Source organism: Symphalangus syndactylus, chromosome 9 (assembly GCF_028878055.3).
Source record: "Symphalangus syndactylus isolate Jambi chromosome 9, NHGRI_mSymSyn1-v2.1_pri, whole genome shotgun sequence".
Taxonomy (NCBI): domain Eukaryota; kingdom Metazoa; phylum Chordata; class Mammalia; order Primates; family Hylobatidae; genus Symphalangus; species Symphalangus syndactylus.
In genome coordinates, this window is record NC_072431.2 from 59467326 (window position 1) to 59486522 (window position 19197).

Below are 19197 nucleotides of genomic sequence, written 5' to 3' on the forward strand. Positions count from 1 at the left end.
TGTCTCCAAATAAGCCGGGCATGGTGGCTCATGCCTGTAATCCCAGCACTTTGGGAGGCCGAGGCAGGTGGATCACTTGAAGTCAGGAGTTCGAGACCAGCCTGGCCAACATAGAGAAACCCTCGTCTCTAATAAAAATACAAAAATTAGCAGGGTGTGGTGGCCTGCACCTGTAATCTCAGCAACTCGGGAGGCTGAGGCAGGAGAATCGCTTGAGCCTCTGGGGGGGGGTGGGGGTTGCAGTGACCTGAGATTGCACCACTGCACTCCAGCCTGGGTGACAGAGCGAGACTCCATCTCAAAAAAAAAGAAAAAAGAAAAGCACTTTCTCTGTCTCTCTCTCTTTCTCTCTCTCTGTCTCTCTCTGTCTCTCTCTGTCTCTCTCTCTCTCTCTGTCTCTCTCTGTCTCTCTCTCTCTCTCTCTGTCTCTCACGCGCGCGCCATGTGACTGGCTCCCTCTTCGCCTTCCTCCATGTTTGTGAGCCTTCTTAAGGCCCTCAACAGAAGCAGATGCCACTATGCTTCTCAGACAGCCTGCAGAACCGAGAGCCAAAATACAACCTCTTTTCTTGAGAAATTACCCAGCCCCAGGTGTTGCTTTATAGCAACGTAAGAACAGACTAACACAGGACCTAAAGGCAAAGAAGCACTCAGGGACCACCCCTCGGGCTCACCTCGGTCCACCTGCACTGTTCCTCACCGTCACGCAGGTGCACACGTACCACTGCTTGACCTTCAGCGCCGTTCCTGCCGACCCATGAGTCTGTTCACAGGCATCTCCTTGCACCCAGCCCATGGCGTCCACCAGCTGCTCTCCCTGTGGTCTGTCCCACTGCCAATCACTGTTTCCTGCCGCAGCCCACGATTGCCTTCCCAGTTATGCGGTTCACCTGCTCCAACGCTAACGCCCTGGCCCTCTGATTAAAGCAGTATCTCCACCTCAGCATGGTTTTCAATGTCCCTGGAATCTGGTCTCATTTTCCTCCTGACTCCATCTCTTCCCCCACCCACCCATGTCCCAGGCCACAAGGCATGTGGGTTGCCGAACTACCACCCTGCAGCTCCTTTTTTTTTAGGCAGAGTCTCCTTCTGTCGCCCAGGCTGGAGTGCAGTGGTGTGATCTCGGCTCACTGCAACCTCTGCCTCCCAGGCTCAAGCGATTCTCCTGCCTTAGCCTCCCCAGTAGCTGGAATTACAGGCACGTGCCACCACACCCAGCTAATTTTTGTATTTTTAGTAGAGACGGGGTTTCTCCATGTTGGCCAGGCTGATCTCAAACTCCTGACCTCAGGTGATCCGCCTGCCTCGGCCTCCCAAAGTGCTGCGATTATAGGCATGAGCCACTGCACTTGGCCTCCCGGCAGCTTCTCTACCCTCCTCTTCCCACATATCTCTCTCTAGCACCTGACCCATCCTGCAACTCCAATTCCACTTCCTCCAGGAAGCCCTCTCTGATACCACCTTTGTCTACTTCTCTCATTGCGTTCGTCATTTCCCCTTGTTCACTCCAGGGTGAGGATGGGGCTTTGTTACTTTCTGTACCCTGCAGCAACTAACACCGTGCCTTGTGCATAGAAGATGCCATGAATGCTTGTTAACTTTAATTAAAACTTCTCTCCCTTGGCCAGGCACAGTGGCTCATGCCTGTAATCCATCCCCTTTTCGGGAGGCCAAGGCAGGAGAATTGCTTGAGCTTGGGAGTTCAAGACCAGCCTGGGCAACATGGTGATACTCCATCTCTACAAAAAGTTTTAAAATTAGCTGGGCATGGTGGTGCGTGCCTGTAGTCCCAGCTACTCGGGAAGCTGAGGTGAGAGGATTGCTTGAGCCTGGATTGTTGAGGCTGCAGTGAGCTGAGATCACACCACTGCACTTCAACCTGGGCAACAGAGTGAGACCCTGTCTCAAAAACAAACAAACAAACAAACAAACAAACTCATCTCTCTTGGCCAGGCACAGTGGCTCATGCCTGTAATCCCAACACTTTGGGAGGCCAAGGCAGCAGGATTGCTTGAGCCCAGGAGTTCAAGACCAGCCTGGACAACATAGCAAGACGCCATCTCTACAAAAAATTAGCCAGGTGTGGTGGTGCACACTTGTAGTCTCAGCTACTGGGGAGGCTGAGGTGGGAGGATCACTTGAGCCCAGGAGTTGGAGGCTGCAGTGAGCTATGATCATGTCACTGCATTCCAGACTGGGCCACAGAGCAAGATCCCATCTCAAGACAAAAAACAAAAACAACTCATCTCCGCAAAGTTGTTTTTGTTTGTTTGTTTTGTTTCTTAAGACAGAGTCTCACTCTGTCACCCAGGCTGGAGTGCAGTGGCATGATCTCAGCCCACTGCAACCTCCACCTCCCAGGTTCAAGCAATTCTCCTGCCTCAGCCTCCCGAGTAGCTGGGATTACAGGCACCTGCCATCACACCAGCTAATTTTTGTTATTTTTAGTAGAGATGGGGGTTTCACCATGTTAGCCAGGCTGGTCTCGGACTCCTGACCTCAAGTGATCCGCCCGCCTCGGCCTCCCAAAGTGCTGGGATTACAGGCATATCCACAAAGTTTTTTAAACATCTACTGGCTGGGCGTAGTGACTCACACCGTAATCCCAGCACTTTGGAAGACTGAGGTGGGTGGATCACCTGAGGTCAGGAGTTCAAGACCAGCCTGGCCAACATGGTGAAATTCCGTTTATACAAAAATTAGCTGGGCATGATGGTGGGTGCCTGTAATCCCAGCTACTTGGGAGGCTGAGGCAGAAGAATTGCTTGAACCTGGGAGGCAGAGGTTGCAGTGAGCCGAGATCATGCCACTGCTCTCCAGCCTGGGCGACAGAGGGAGACTCCATCTCAAACAAAAACAAAAAACCGTCTCCTGTTACATTCACCCTGTCCTTCTTATAATCCTTTTGGGCTTGTATCAACATGACGTGACCAAGTTCTCACTTGTTCTGGTTACTTCACGCATGCTTACCCCAACCCCACAGACAGCCAGCTCCTGTGGGCCACAGAGCCCAGCTCAGGCAGTGCAAGCTGTGGGCCCCCTGGGGCTCTCTCTCTTCTCCTTTCCTCCCACAGCCGAGCCTCTCCCTTTCTGGAAGGGATCAAGACAAATGGAATGGTAAGCAGAGCTTATTTCTGCATCCCAGGGGGCCCTTGGCTTGGGCAGAAACACAGCGTCTGATCTTTCTCCTTCTCCTCCTCTGAGTCTTTTCAGGTCACCCTCAGTCACCAGACACCCTGGGGGTGGGGCAAGAATGACAGGAGGCTGGAAGTTCAAGGACCATCTCCTGACCAATAAATGAAAATGTATGCCTCTCCCCCGCCCTGAAGATGCATGGAGATGAGGGAAATCATTTTCCAAAGCATCTTGTAAAATTCAGCTCTCTTGCAGGCAGATTATAACACGGCTTTTGAAGAACAGGAGGGGTCTTGCCATTTAGATCTCCGGAGGTTGTGCTAGACCCGGGGGAAGACGTGACCAGTCGTGCTTTGCTGCGGAGGGTGATGTGACTCTGTAGAGCCTGTTGAAATGACACCCCCAAGGTAGGCAGGCCTGATTCATCTGCGATGATACAGCAGGTCGGGGAGCTGGCGGCTTCCTAAGTCAGGCCGCCTGACAAGAGGCAAGACTCACAGGGGAGCCAGGAAGCTAAGGAAATTTACAGCATGTCGTAGCCGGGGAAAGTGGAATTGAACCTGGATGATCATCAGCCTGATTAGCTCAGTGCCTCCTGATGGGAGCCAAGGGCAGGAGGCAGCGCAGGGGAAGAGGGGGCAGACAGTCAGGTCAGCATCATCAAGGTGGAGTTCCAGGAGCTGCCGTGTGCCAAGGTCAAGAGCAACTGGGCCAGGCGCAGTGGCACACCCCTGTAATCCCAGCACTTTGGGAGGCTGAGGCGAGCAGATCACGAGGTCAGGAGATCAAGACCAACCTGACTAACCTGGTGAAACCCTGTCTCTACTAAAAATACAAAAAAAAAAAAAAAAAAATTAGCCAGGCGTGGTGGTGGGGGCCTGTAGTCCCAGCTACTCAGGAGGCTGAGGCAGGAGAATGGCGTGAACCCGGGAGGCGGAGCTTGCAGTGAGCCGAGATCGCGCCACTGCACTCCAGCCTGGGCAGCAGAGCGAGACTCCGTCTCAAAAAAAATAAATAAATAAAAATTCAAACAATCTTTGGGAAAAGAGGGCCCGTAATGCCAGGTGAGGACTGCATGACTTTATTCTCTGTGACCAACACAGGCCACTGATAGCCCCTGCCAGGTGGAGGCATTTCCCATGCCTTCCAAAATTGCCCTGCAATTTTGCAGGTTGCAACAATCACGCAACCCTTTGTGAGCCACTGGTATAAGTCAGCGCTGGTACCAGGATTCATGCATACACATTAATTCATAGCTCCCCAACCTCAGTTCCTCAACCCAGCATGCCCTGAAAGGGTTCCAGGCTTCCAGAGAGAGTGAGGCCACAGCCCTCAGGCCACCATGCAGGGCTTGCCAGGGGCTGGAGCCCTGTCATCCCTGGTAACTGTGGCCTCCAGCCTTGCAGACACAATCATATTTCCCTTGCTTTTTTTTTTTTTTTCTGAGACGGAGTCCCGCTGTCGCCCAGGCTGGAGTGCAGTGGCGTGATCTCGGCTCACTGCAGGCTCCGCCCCCCGGGATTCACGCCGTTCTCCTGCCTCAGCCTCCCGAGTAGCTGGGACTACAGGCGCCCGCCACCTCGCCCGGCTAGCTTTTTGTATTTTTAGTAGAGACGGGGTTTCACCGTGTTAGCCAGGATGGTATCGATCTCCTGACCTCGTGATCCGCCCTCCTCGGCCTCCCAAAGTGCTGGGATTACAGGCGTGAGCCACCGTGCATGGCCTTTTTTTTTTTTTTTTTTTTGAGACTGAGTTTCACTCTTGTCGCCCAGGCTGGAGTGCACTGGTGCAATCTCAGCTTACTGCAACCTCTGCCTCCCAGGTTCAAGTGATTCTCCTGCCTCAGCCTCCCGAGTAGCTGGGATTACAGGCATGTGCCACTGCACCCGGCCTTATTAATATAGTTTGTTGTTGTTGTTGTTGTTACTTGAGACGGAGTCTCACTCTGTCACCCAGGCTGGAGTGCAGTGGTGTAATCTTGGCTCACTGCATCCTCCGCCTCCTGGCCAGACATGAAAAAGGGTTGAAACCACAGCATTCTTTTATTTGATCTTCACGTCTCTGTAGAGAAAATATGTTTATCTCCCTTGTACTGATAGGAAAGTGAAGAGTTAAGTGGTTTTCCTGGGGTAGACTTGCAATGTGCATTTTTTGTTTGTTTGTTTTTTGTTTTGTTTTTTTTTTAGACAGAGTTTCACTCTTATCACCCATACTGGAGTGCAGTGGCACGATCCCGGCTCACTGCAACCTCCGCCTCCTGAGTTCAAGTGATTCTCCTGCCTCAGCCTCCTGAGTAGCTGGGATTACAGGCACCCGCCACCACCCCCAGCTAATTTTTGTATTTTTAGTAGAAAGGGAGTTTCACCATATTGGCCAGGCTGGTCTCAAACTCCTGACCTCAGGTGTCTGCCTCAGCCTCCCAAAGTGCTGGGATTACAGGCGTGAGCCACCGGGCCCGGCCTGTGCATGTTTGCTTCCCACTATGATAGCACGCTCAGGCAAGCGGACTGCCCGTCTCTAATACCAGTCCAAGCCCAGGCCACTCATGGCTGGCAGAGCCAGCTTTCTCCTGACACATACACAGTGTTGGGATTCTCTGCCTTTAGCAGGGAGGAGCCTCTGTCAACGGCACTGGAAGTATCTCTTTCTATGCTGCAGAGGTAGACCAGATGGACACAGCAGAGACGACCTCTTGGGCATTCTCATGTCAGAGTTTAGAGTCCCAAGCATTCAGCATTTTCTCATCTTCCTCCCTTACGGAAGGAGGCTGCATTGCAGACACCCACGCTGAGAATATCCAGGCCTGAAATTTGGTTCAATAAGTCAGAGATGCCCCAGAGCACCACTGCACTGATTCGATGCTAAAACGGCCAAGGGTTTGCTGTAGCTTCGCTGGTTAAACCTGGAGGGCAGGCTGAGCCCAGGAGCCTGAGGGTGAGCCTGGCTGTCCCCACAAGATTTATCCTCCAGGCACCAGATCAAGACCTCATACACACCTCAGGGTGAGGCTAACTGCTCATACTAGTTCCCTGGGGCTGCCATCACAAAGTACTACACTGATGGTCTTAAACAAAAGAAATCTATTGTCCCACAGTTCTGATGGCCAGAAGTCCAAGATCAGGGTATCTGCAGGGCTGGTTCTTTATGAGGCCCATAGGGAGAATCTGTTCATGCCTCTCCCCCAGCTCCCGGTGGTCGGCTGGCAGTCTTTGGCATTCCTTGGCTCGTAGAAGCATCACTGCAATCCCTGCCTTTGTCTTCATATGGTATTGCCACTGCAGGCCTGTCTCTGTGAATCAATTTCCCTCTATTTTTTTATTGTTTTTGAGACGGAGTCTTGCTGTCGCCCGGGCTGGAGTGCAGTGGCGCGATCTCGGCTCACTGCAAGCTCCGCCTCCTGGGTTCACGTGGTTCTCCTGTCTCAGCCTCCTGGGTGGCTGGGATTACAGGTGCCCGCCACCACGCCCGGCTAATTTTTTGTATTTTTAGTAGAGACAGGGTTTCACCATGTTAGCCAGGATGGTCTCGATCTCCTGACCTCGTGATCCACCCGCCTCGGCCTCCCAAAGTGCCGGGATTACAGGCGTGAGCCACCGCGCCCGGCCTTCATTTTTATTTATTTATTTTTTTTGAGACAGAGTTTTGCTCTTGTTGCCCAGGCTGGAGTGCAATCGTGCAATCTCAGCTCACTGCAGCCTCTGCCTCCTGGGATCAAGCGATTCTCCTGCCTCAGCCTCCCGAGTAGCTGGAACTACAGGCACTCACCACCATGCCTGACTAATTTTTTTTTTCTCCTTTTTTAGTAGATACGGGGTTTTACCATGTTGAGCAGGCTGGTCTTGAACTCCTGACCTCAAGTGAACCGCCAGCCGTGGCTTCCCAAAGTGCTGGAATTACAGGCGTGAGCCACCGTGCCTGGCCTGCTATTGATTTTTAATGTTTATGATAATGAAAAACCATAATTTCTGCCAGGCAAATTTTTTGCAATTTACTGAGGTTCCTTGTAATCCAGAACATGGTCAACATCTGTTAATGGCTCATATGGGGCCATCTTTTGGCCCTAACTCAAAAACAAATAAGCAAAACCTAAAAGAATAGAAACAGAAAAGTTGAGATCCACAGAACACATTCATGTATATAGACTTAAGACACAGAGATTAAACAGTATAATATAACTTTCAAAAGTATATTAATAAGGCTGGGTGCAGTGGCTCACGTCTGTAGTCCCAGCACTTTGGGAGGCTGAGGTGGGCAGGATCATTTGAGCCCAGGAGTTCGAGACCAGCCTGGGCAACATGGCAAAACCCTGTCTCTACAAAAAATACAAAAATTAGCTGGGCGTGGTGGTGCACACCTATAGTCCCAGCTACTTGTAGGGGCTGAGATAGGAGGATCACTTGAGCTCAGGAGATCCAGGCTGCAGTGAGCTGTGATCACACCACTGCACTCCAGCCTGGGTGACAGAATGAGACCCTGTTTCAAAAAAAGACTATATTAATATACATACATACATATATATATATATATATATTTTTTTTTTTTTGAGATGGAATCTCTCTCTGTCACCAGGCTGGAGTGCAGTGGTGTAATCTTAGCTCACTGCAACCTCCACCTCCCGGGTTCAAGCGATTCTCCTGCCTCAGCCTCCCGAGTAGCTGGGACTACAGGTGTGCGCCACGACATCCAGCTAATTTTTTTCTGTTTTTAGTAGAGACGGAGTTTCACCATGTTAGCCAGGATGGTCTCGATCTCCTGAGCTTGTGATCCGCCCGCCTCAGCCTCCCAAAGTGCTGGGATTACAGGTGTGAGCCAACACGCCTGGCCTATTAATGTATTAATGCATACTTAATATATATTAAGTGAATTGGAGTCAGTGGGCAACGATGGAAGAGGGGAGGTAGAAGGCACAGGAGTGTCTTTAAATCATTACAATGTTTTTTGCTTGTAAAAAATTAGCCGTAAATTTTTTGCTTGTAAAAAATTGCTGGCCGGGCGCGGTGGCTCACGCCTGTAATCCCAGCACTTTGGAAGGCCGAGGCGGGCAGATCACGAGGTCAGGAGATTGAGACCATCCTGGCTAACACGGTGAAACCCCGTCTCTACTAAAAATACAAAAAATTCTCCAGGTGTGGTGGCGGGCGCCTGTAGTCCCAGCTACTTGGGAGGCTGAGGCAGGAGAACCACTTGAGCCCGGGAGGTGGAGGTTGCAGTGAGCGGAGATCGCAACACTGCACTCCAGCCTGGGTGACAAAGCAAGACTCCATCTCAAAAAAAAAAAAAAAAAAATTGCTGCAAAAAAATTAGCCAGGTGTGGTGGTGGGCATCTGTAATCCCTGCTACTGGGGAGGCTGAGGCAGGAGAATCACTTGAACCCAGGAGGCAGAAGTTGCAGTGAGCTGAGATCACGCCACTGCACTCCAGCCTGGGTGACAGAGCAGGACTCCATCTCAAACACAAACAAACAAAAATCAATAGCAAAAGACTAACAAACGCATCACAGAAGTGAACTCCCAAAAGGCTCAGACCTAAATGTGAAACAGAAAAGTACAAAACTAACAGCCGAAAATGTAGGAGAATCCCTCTGAGACTTTTGTATAGGGAAAGACTTTTTGAGCTGGATCCCCCGAACACAAACCATATGGAAAAATAAGTTTTCTGTTCAACAAAGGGCACTGCAGAAACAGTTAAGATACCAGCGTCTCCCTGGGAAAAGACCCGTGCAATGTCTGACATTGACAAGCGATGAATATCCAAGAAACTCCCATAAATCAATAAGAAAATGACAAGCACCCCGGCCGGGCATGGTGGCTCATGCCTGTAATCCCAGCACTTTGGGAGGCCGAGGCGGATGGATCACTTGAGGGCAGGAGTTTGAGTCCAGCCTGGGCAACATGGCAAGACCCTGTCTCTACAAAAACAGAAACAAACAAACAAACAAAAATTAACCAGCTGTGGTGGCATGTGCCTGTAGTCCCAGCTACTCAGGAGGCTGAGCTGAGAGAATCGCTTGAGCCCAGGAGGTTGAGGTTCAGATCGCACCATCGCATTCTAGCCTAGGTAACAGGACAAGAACCTGGAAAGAAAGAAAAGAAAAAAAGAAAAGAAAAGAAGAGAGGGAAAGGAAGGAAGGAAGGAAGGAAGGAAGGAAGGAAGGAAGGAAGGAAGGAAGGAAGGAGGGAGGGAGGGAGGGAGGGAAGGAAGGAAGGGGAACAACTCAAAGAAAAATAAGCAAAGATAATTTGTTTTTTTTTTTACTTTTCTTTTAGATGATATTATTATTCTACTCGCTAGACCACCAGGGAAGGCAAAGATTATGAAACCTAAATGTCTAACAAACATGTTAGAAGGTATTCAGTCTCACCAGTAATTGGTAATTTTATACCCATCTGATGGCAGGGTGACTCTGGAGACATGGGAACTGACGAGAGCACAGGTGGACACAGTCATCCGGAGAGCATCTGACTCAGTAGTGAAAACTAAGTTATACGTAAACCGAATGACCCAGCAATGCACCTCCTAGAGAAACTCGCCTGTGGATAGGTCCTAAAAACCTGAAAGAAGCCTGCCTGGTAAGGGCGCTCACGCCCGTAAGCCCAGAGCTTTCCGTGGCCAAGGCAGGAGAATCGTTCAAGCCCAGGAGTTTGAGACCAGCCTGGACAACCTAAAGAGATTCTGTCTCTACAAAAAATTTAAAAATGAACTGGGCATGATGGCAGGTGCCTGTAGTCCCAGCTACTCAGGAGGCTGGGGTGGGAGGATTGCTTGAGCCTGGGAGGTCGGGGCCTCAGTGAGCCATGATGGCACCACTGCACTCAAGCCTGGATAACAGAGCAAGACCCTGTTTCAAAAAATATATGTATAAATAATTGTCATTCATTCATTTTATCAATAGTTTATTCAAATACTCCATTTCTTGGCCGGGCACGGTGGCTCACGCCTGTAATCCCAGCGCTTTGGGAGGCCGAGGCAGGCGAATCACGAGGTCAGGAGATCAAGACCATCCTTGCTAACATGGTGAAACCCCGTCTCTACTAAAAATACAAAAAATTAGCCGGACGTGGTGGCGGGCGCCTGTAGTCCCAGCTACTGGGGAGGCTGAGGCAGGAGAATGGCATGAACCTGGGAGGCAGAGCTTGCAGTGAGCTGAGATCGCGCCACCGCACTCCAGCCTGGGCGACAGAGCAAGACTCCATCTCAAAAAAAAAAAAAAAAAAAAATTCCATTTTTTGATTAGGCTGAAGATGAATATTTCCTTAGGAGAAAGATATTAAAGGGAAATTGAGATCTTGAAGAACAGAAAGACTTTAAAGCAAAAAGCATTGTAATGATTTAAAGGCTTGACTGATGTGATATGATAATAGCATCATGGTAAAAATGTTCAGTGTACTGGAAAAAAAGTCACAGTACTAGCATGTATACATTTAAAATAGCTTAAAATAAGGCCAGGCGTGGTGGCTCACGCCTATAATCCTAGCACTTTAGGAGGCCAAGGTGGGTGGATCACCTGAGGTCAGGAGTTGGAGACTAGCCTGGCCAACATAGCAAAACCTTGTTTCTACTAAAAATACAAAAATTAGCCAGGCATGGTGTCAGGCGCCTGTAATCACAGCTACACAGGAGGCTGAGGCAGGAGAATCACTTGAACCCGGGAGGCGGAGGTTGCAAGATCACGCCACTGCACTCCAGCCTGAGTGACAGAGCGAGACTCCATCTCAAAAAATGAATAAAATAAAATAAAATAAAATAGCTTAAAATATATAAGCACCAACTGGCAGAATTATAAAAAGAAATGGATATATTCATAGGTTTAATGAAATATTTACATATATTAGTGATTAATATCTTTTTTTTTTTCGAAACAGAGTTTTGCTCTTGTTGCCCAGGCTGGAGTGCAATGGCAAAATCTTGGGTCGCTGCAACCTCCGCCTCCTGGGTTCAAGTGATTCTCCTGCCTCAGCCTCCCAAGTATCTAGGGATTACAGGTTCGTGCCACCACTCCTGGCTAACTTTTTTGTATTCTAGTAGAGATGGGGGTTTCACCATGTTGGTCAGGCTGGTCTTGAACTCCTGACCTCAGGTGATCCACCTGCCTTGGCCTCCCAAAGTGCTGGAGTTACATGGAGCTACCATGCCTGGCCAATTAATATCTTAAGCAGAAAAAAAAATACATTAAGAATACAGGCCAGGTGCGGTGACTTAAGCCTGTAATCCCAGCACTTTGGGAGGCCGAGGCAGGTGGATCAATTGAGGCCAGGAGTTCCAGACCAGCCTGGCCAACATGGTGAAACCCTGTCTCCACTAAAAATACAAAAAAATTAGCCTGGTGTGGTGGGATATGTCTGTAATCCCAGCTACTCAGGAGGCTGAGGCACAAAAATAGCTTGAACTGGGGCATGCGGAAGTTGCACCATTGCACTCCTGCCTGGGCCATAGAGCGAGACTCTGTCTCAAAAAAAAAAAAAAAAAAAAAAAAAAAAGAATACCAAGGAATTAGGGAGGCAAAGGTGGGAGGATCACTTGAGGCCAGAAGTTCGAGACCAGCCTGGGCAACAAAGTGAGACCCCCGTCTCTACAAAAAATTTAAAAATTAGAGGCCAGGCGCGGTGGCTCACGCCTGTAATCCCAGCACTTTGGGAGGCTGAGGCAGCTGGATCATGAGGTCAGGAGATCAAGACCATCCTGGCTAACACAGTGAAACCCTGTCTCTACTAAAAAATACAAAAAAATAGCTGGGCGTGGTGGTGGGTGCCTGTAGTCCCAGCTACTCGGGAGGCTGATGCAGGAGAATGGCATGAACCTGGGAGGTGGGGCTTGCAGTGAGCCAAGATCGTGCCACTGCACTCCAGCCTGGGTGACCGAGCGAAACTCAGTCTCAAAAAAAAAAAAATTTTTTTTTTAAATTAGCCGGGCATGGTGCCACACACCTGTAGTCACAGCAATTTGGGAGGCTAAGGCAGGAGGATGTCTTGAGCCAAGGAGGCTGAGGCTGCAGTGAGCTATGATTGCACCACTGCACTCCAGCCTGAGTGACAGAGCAAGACCCTGTCTTAATAATAATAATAATAATAATAATAATAATAAGAAGAAGAAGAAGAAGAAGAAGAAATAATAGAGAGGAATTACACAAAACAGTTATAAAGCTGATTTAATGAATATATATATTCATTATATATATACATACATACACACACACACACACACACACAATTCTGGTCCCAGAAACTGAAAGAAGATGCATTTTTCTCAAGCACGCATGAGATGTTTATAAGTCCATAATTAGTCCAATAAAATATATCTCAGTAAATATCAAAGGAAAGCAAGACCAAAAACACTCAAAGGCCAGTGAGGAGGTTACTGCAGTGGTTCAAGCCAGAGGTGACAGTAGCTGTTCTCTGTGTGAGGTCGGTGGAGGAGGGGAGGAGAGGTTGGATGCTGGATGCATTTTGAAGGCAGAGCTGACAAGTTTGCTAATGGTCTGGGTACACACTGCAATGGAAAAAAGAGCAGCCAAGGATGACAACAAGAGATCTGGCCTGAGTACCTGGAAGGATGGATTTGCATTTCAGAGATGGTGATGTCTGGGAGATCGGGGAGGGAGCAGGTTGGGGTGGAAGAGACTAGAGCTCCATTTGGTGGCATATTAAGAATGGGATGGCTGTTAGACCTACAAGTAGAAAAGTCCAGTGGGGCCATCGTGGGACATGAATCTGGAAGTCGGGGAGAGGTCTGGTCTGGAGATGAAAATTTAGAAATTACCATTCTAGGCCAGGCACAGTGGCTCACACCTGTAATCCCACTACTTTGGAAGGGCAAGGCAGGCGGATCACCTGAGGTCAGGAATTCGAGACCAGCCTGGCCAATATGGTGAAACTTCATCTTTACTAAAAATACAAAAATTAGCTGAGTGTGGTGGCACGTGCCTGTAATCCCAGCTACTCGGGAGGCTGAGACAGGAGAATCACTTGAACCTGAGAGGCGGAGGTTGCAATGAGCCAAGAATTCACTATCGCACTCCAGCCTGGATGACAAGAGCAAAACTCCATCTCAAAAAAAAAAGGAAAAATAAAAAAGAAATTACCATTCTATAAAGGATGGATATAACATCATTGCTATGGTTTAGGTGTTTGCGCCTCCAAACCTCATGTCGAGATTTGCTTTTTTTTTTTTTCTTTTAACAGGGTCTTGCTCTGTTGCCCAGGCTGGAGTGCAGTGGCATGATCATGGCTCAGTGCAGCCTCAAACTCCTGGGCTTGAGTGATCCTCCCACCTCAGCCTCCCAAGTAGCTAGGACTACAGGCATGCACCACCACACTCAGCTAATTTTTGTATTTTTTGTGGAGATGAGGTCTCACTGTGTTGCCTAGGCTGGTCTCAAACTCCTGGGATCAAACTTCCATCCACCATGGCCTCCCAAAGTGCTGGAATTACAGGCCTAAGCCACCACGTCTGACATCATGTTGAAATTTGATCCTAGTGTTGGAGGTGGGGCCTAATGGGTGGTGTCTGGGTCTTGGGTCAGATCCGTCATGAATAGATTAATGTCTTCCCTGAGTGGGAGGTGAGTGAGTTCAAGAGCAGGGTTGTGAGACAGAGCCTGGCACCCCTCCCCCATTGCTCTTGCCTTTTCTCTCGTGATGTGATTTCTGCACACGCCAGCTCTCTTTCACCTTCCTCCATAATTGGAAGCAACACTTTAGGAGGCCAAGGTGGATGGATAGTTTGAGCCCAGGAGTTTGAGACCAGCCTAGGCAACACAGTGAGACCTCATCTCTACAAAAGAGGCCCTCACCAGATACAACTGCCCAGTTTTGAACTTCCTAGCCATCAGAATCATGAGCCAAATAAAACTTTTTTCTTTATAAATTACCCAGCCTCTGACCAAGCAAGGTGACTCACGCCTGTAATCCCAGCACTTTGGGAGGCCGAGGGGGGGTGGATCACCTGCGGTCAGGAGTTCAAGACTAGCGTGGCCAACATGGTGAAACTCCGTCTCTACTAAAAATACAAAAATTAGCTGGACATGGTGGCACGTGCCTGTAATCCCAGCTACTCGGGAGGCTGAGGCAGGAGAATCACTTGAACCTGGGAGGTGGAGGTTGCAGTGAGCCGAGATCACATCACTGCACTCCAGCCTGGGCAACAGAGTGAGACTCCATCTCAATCAATCAATCACCCAGCCTCAGGTATTTTTTTTTTTTTTATAGCAACACAAAATGGACTACGACAGTCATTTAAAGCCATAAGACTGGATGGGATCCCTCAGGGAGGGAGTGTGGACAGAGAGGAGGTCTAAACGCATGCTGATGTTTAGGGTCAGGATGGTACAAGAACCCAGAGAAGGAATAGCCAGAGGGTAGGAAGAGAACCAACGGAGATGAGAGGCCAAGATAACAAGAGAAGAGAGTTTCAAGGAGGAAGTGACTTCCTCTGTCAAATACTACAGTTGAATAAGAGGAGCACAGACAATGGGGAGGTGATTGATGACCTCGTCCACAGCTTCCCTGGAGTGTTGAGAATAAGAGCCTGTCTGGAGTGGGTCCCAGAGAAAAAGGAGAACAAAGGCAGACATTGTTCACTGGCAGGGCCATGCAAGGTCAAGCAGGGAACTGGCTTTCTTGTGTTTTTTTTTTTTTTAATTTTTATTTATTTATTTATTTTTGAGATGGAGTCTGACTCTGTTGCCCAGGATGGAGTGCAGTGGAGCGATCTCGGCTCACTGCAATCTCCATCTCCCGGGCTCAAGCGATTCTCCTGCCTCAGCCTCCTGAGTAGCTGAGATCACAGGTGCCCGCCACCACGCCCAGCTAATTTTTGTATTTTTAGTAGAGACAGGGTTTCCCCATGTTGGCCAGGCTGGTCTTGAAACCCTGACCTTGTGATCCACTCACCTCAGCCTCCCAAAGTGCTGGGATTACAGGCGTGAGCCACTGCACCCGGCCTCTTGTGTTTTTAAGATGGGAAATAGGCTGGGCACTGTGTCTCTCCTGTGACCCCAGCACTTTGAGAGGCCAAGGCGGGAGGATCACTTGAGGCCAGGAGTTTGAGACCAGCCTGGGCAACATAGTGAGACCCCCCATCTCTACAAAAGATAAAATAGCCGGGCGCGGTGGCTCACTCCTGTAATCCCAGCACTTTGGGAGGCTGAGGCAAGTGGATTGCCTGAGCTCAGGAGTTTGAGATCAGCCCGGGGAACACGGTGAAATCCCGTCTTTACTAAAAATACAAAAAATTAGCCAGCTGTGGCAGCATGTGCCTGTAATCCCAGCTACTCAGGAGGCTGAAGTGAGAAAATCGCTTGAGCCTGGGAGTTTAAGGCTGCAGTGAGCTATGGTCACAGCACTGCACTGCAGCCTGGGTGACAGAGCAAGACCCTGTCTCTAAAAACAAAAACAAGAACAAGAACAAAAGATGGAAAATATGCTAAAAGAAGGATCCAGTGGCAAAAGGCAATCTCAGTAACACTGACCCTGTCTTTACTTAAAATTGTGATATTATGTTTATTATGGACGTTTTGTAATTTTATTTTTTAAATATTGCATTAAAATATTAATTGTTAACATATCCACAAAAAATGTATGCTGATTAGTAACATTTTTGGTGCTTCTTTAGATGTTATATCTGAGACCCTGGTGGAAGGAGTAGTAAAAGGAGAAAATGGAATCTTTGAGGGAGTTTTCCTGATATAAACAGGAACTGGGGGCCGGGCACAGTGGCTCACGCCTATAACCCAGCACTTTGAGAGGCTGAGATGGGCGGATCACCTGAGGTAAGGAGTTCAAGACCAGCCTGGCCAACATGGTGAAACCCCATCTCTACTAAAAAATGCAACAATTAGCCAAGTGTGGTGGCGGGCGCCTGTAATCCCAGCTACTCAGGAAGCTGAGACAGGAGATGCATGAATCTAGGAGGCGGAGGTTACAGTGAGCCGATCACGCCACTGCACTCCAGCCTGGGCGACAGAGCAAGACTCCGTCTCACAAAACAAAACAAAACAACAACAACAACAAAAAAACAGAAACTGGGGATGGGCCCCTGGGTCTGGCAGCCTAGAAGGGACACATAGGGCCTATGATGATTGGCAGGAGCAACCGCAGGCTGACAGGGACCTCCCCAGGCTCTACCTGCTGGTCTATGCACTGTCCCTGCCCTTCTCTAGCTGCCTGGCACAGCTGAACATGCAGGGACATGGTATTGTCATGGGGTCTTATAAGAGCTGCTATGGACACTGATGGGGAGGGTAACCACGCAGGAAGAGTCATTCTAGAATTAGTCCACAGAATTGGCTAAGGAGGAAAAGACAAGGAAGGCAGTAGTTGCCGTGGCAACATTACGGTTTACTGGATGAAGGAAAGGTGGTTTTTATGGGTGACTGGGTAATTGACCATCGCCCAGAGCCAGCAGGCAGCGTTAGCAGGGGACAGAGCTCCCTCTGGTGGGCCTGGATGGCAAAGATGGTTCAGAGTGGATGGTGCTGCGGGCACTGGGAGCACAGGTATGCCTAGCAATTGGGGAACAGGCAGAGGAAGAGAAGCCAGCAGGGCAGAGGAGGAGGGGGAAGAGGAGGCGTCGACCTAGAGAGGCGTGAGTTTTCAGAAGGAAGTGGTCACAGCTTCAAATGCCAGAAAGGTTTACAGGATAAAAGGTAAAAAGACTACCTGGGCTGCCACACATGTTTCGCTATCACTAGACATCCGATCCTGAGGCCTTGGCACTGGGAGAAGAGGGATGGGCCTAGGATTACAATTTTACTTTTTTTTCCTTCTTCTTTTTTTTTTTTTTTTTTTTTTTTGATGTAGAATCTCACTCTGTCGCCCGGGATAGGGTACAGTGGCGTGATCTTGGCTCACTGCAACTTCTGCCTCCAGGGTTCAAGCAATTCTCGGGCCTTAGCCTCCAGAGTAACAGACTACAGGCAGGCACCACCGTGCCCAGCTAATTTTTGTATTTTTATTTATTTTATTTTATTTATTTATTTATTTTTTGAGATGGAGTCTCACTCTGTAGCCCAGGCTAGAGTGCAGTGGTACGATCTCAGCTCACTGCAACCTCCACCTCCCGAGTTCAAGCGATTTTCCTGCCTCAGCCTCCCAATCAGCTGGATTACAGGTGCCCGCCACCAGGCCTGACTAATTTTTGTATTTTTGTAGAGACAGGGTTTCACCATCTTGGCCAGGCTGGTCTCAAACTCCTGACCTCAAGTAATCCACCTGCCTTGGCCTCTCAAAGTGCTGGATTACAGGCATAAGCCACCATACCTGGCCTAATATTTTACATTTTAAAATTAGCTTCATTGGGCTATAATTTATATAAACTAAAAACCATCCATTTAAGTATATAGTTCAATGAGTTTTGACAAGTGTACATAGTCGAGTGATTGCCAGCACAGTCTGATACAGTACAACATAAAAATAAAGAAATTGACATTGGTCCAATACTATTAACTGGACTACAGATCTTATTCAGATTGCAGTAGTTTTTACACGCACTCATGTGTGTGTGCATGTATGTGTGTGTCTGCGTAGTTCTATGCAATTTTTAAAACATATTTTTTATTGTTTTGGCTGGGTGCAGTGGCTCACGCCTGTAATCCCTGAACTTTGGGAGGCCAAGGCTGAGGTCAGGAGTTCGAGACCAGCCTGGCCAACATGGTGAAAACCCATCTCCACTAAAAATACAAAAATTAGCCAGGTGGGCGCCTGTAGTCCCAGCTACCCAAGAGGCTGAGGAAGAAGACTCTCTTGAACCCTGGAGCTGGAGGTTCCAGTGAGCCTAGATCGTGTCACTGTACTCCTATTTTTTTCTTTTCTTTCTTTCCTTTTTTTTTTTCCTGCTTTCTGGATGATTTCCTTAATTAAAACTTTCCAATTACTATGGCTTCAGGCCAGACGTGGTGGCTCACACCTGTAATCTCAGCACTTTGGGAGGCCAAGGTGGGCGGATCACAAGGTCAGGAATTCGAGACCAGCCTGGCCAATATGGTGAAACCCCGTGTCTACTAAAAATACAAAAATTACCTGGGTGTGGTGGCACGCGCCTGTATTCCCAGCTACTTGGGAGGCTGGGGCAGAAGAATTGCTTGAACCAGGGATACAGAGGTTGCAGTGAGCTGAGATTGAGCCACTGCATTCCAGCCTGAGAGACAGAACGAGACCCTCTCAAACAAACAAAAAACCGTCATGGCAGATTTGAAAGATACAATAGAAGGGGTGGAAGGTTTTAATTAAGGAAGTCATCCAGAAAGCAGAAAAAAAAAAAAAAAAAAGGCCCGGCTGGTGGCTCATGCCTGTAATCCCAGCACTTTGGGAAGCCGAGGCGGGCGGATCACCTGAGGTCAGGAATGTGAGACCAGCCTGACCAACATGGAGAAACCCCGTCTCTACTAAAAATACAAAATCAGCTGGGCTTGGTGGCACGTGCCTGTAATCCCAGCTACTCGGGAGGCTGAAGCAGGAGAATCGCTTGAACCTGGGAGGCGGAGGTTGCGGTGAGCCAAGATCGCACCATTGCACTCCAGCCTGGGCAACAAGAGCGAGACTCCATCTCAAAAAAAAAAAAAAAAAAAAAAAAAAAAAAAGAAACAGGAAAAAGAAAAGAGAAGAGAAAATATAAAATTAGAGGAATCACTCAGGAGGCGCAACTCTGAAGGGTGAGAGCTCAGAGGAGGAAGCAGAGAAAACGTAGGGGAAAGAATTTCCACAAAATCCTTAAGAGAATTTCCCACACCTCAAGGCTCATGTTGGCAGATTTTTTTTTTTTTTTTTGAGATGGAGTCTCACTGTGTTGCCCAGGCTAGAGTGCAATGAATGCAATGGCACAATCTCGCCTCACAGAAATCTCCACTTCCCCGGCTCAAGGGATTCTCCCGCCTCAGCCTCCAGAGTAGCTGGGATTACCGACACCCCGCCACCACACCCGGCTAATTTTGTATTTTAGTAGAGACGAGGTTTCACCATGTTGGCCAGGCTGGTCTCGAACTCCTGACCTCAGGTGATCCACCCAACTCGGCCCCACAAAGTGCTGAGATTACAGGCATGAGCCACTGTGCGCAGCCATGTTGGCAGA

The 19197-nt window shown here is 48.8% G+C and overlaps 1 long non-coding RNA gene across 1 annotated transcript; it reads left to right on the forward strand.

The window, feature by feature from the left end:
• Positions 1-3031: 3031 nt before the first annotated feature.
• On the forward strand, positions 3032-10003 carry LOC129489705 (uncharacterized). The gene is made up of 3 exons (XR_008660078.2): positions 3032-3117; positions 3391-3542; positions 9532-10003. It is a non-coding gene; the product is annotated as an uncharacterized lncRNA (long non-coding RNA).
• The last annotated feature ends 9194 nt before the right edge of the window (positions 10004-19197 follow it).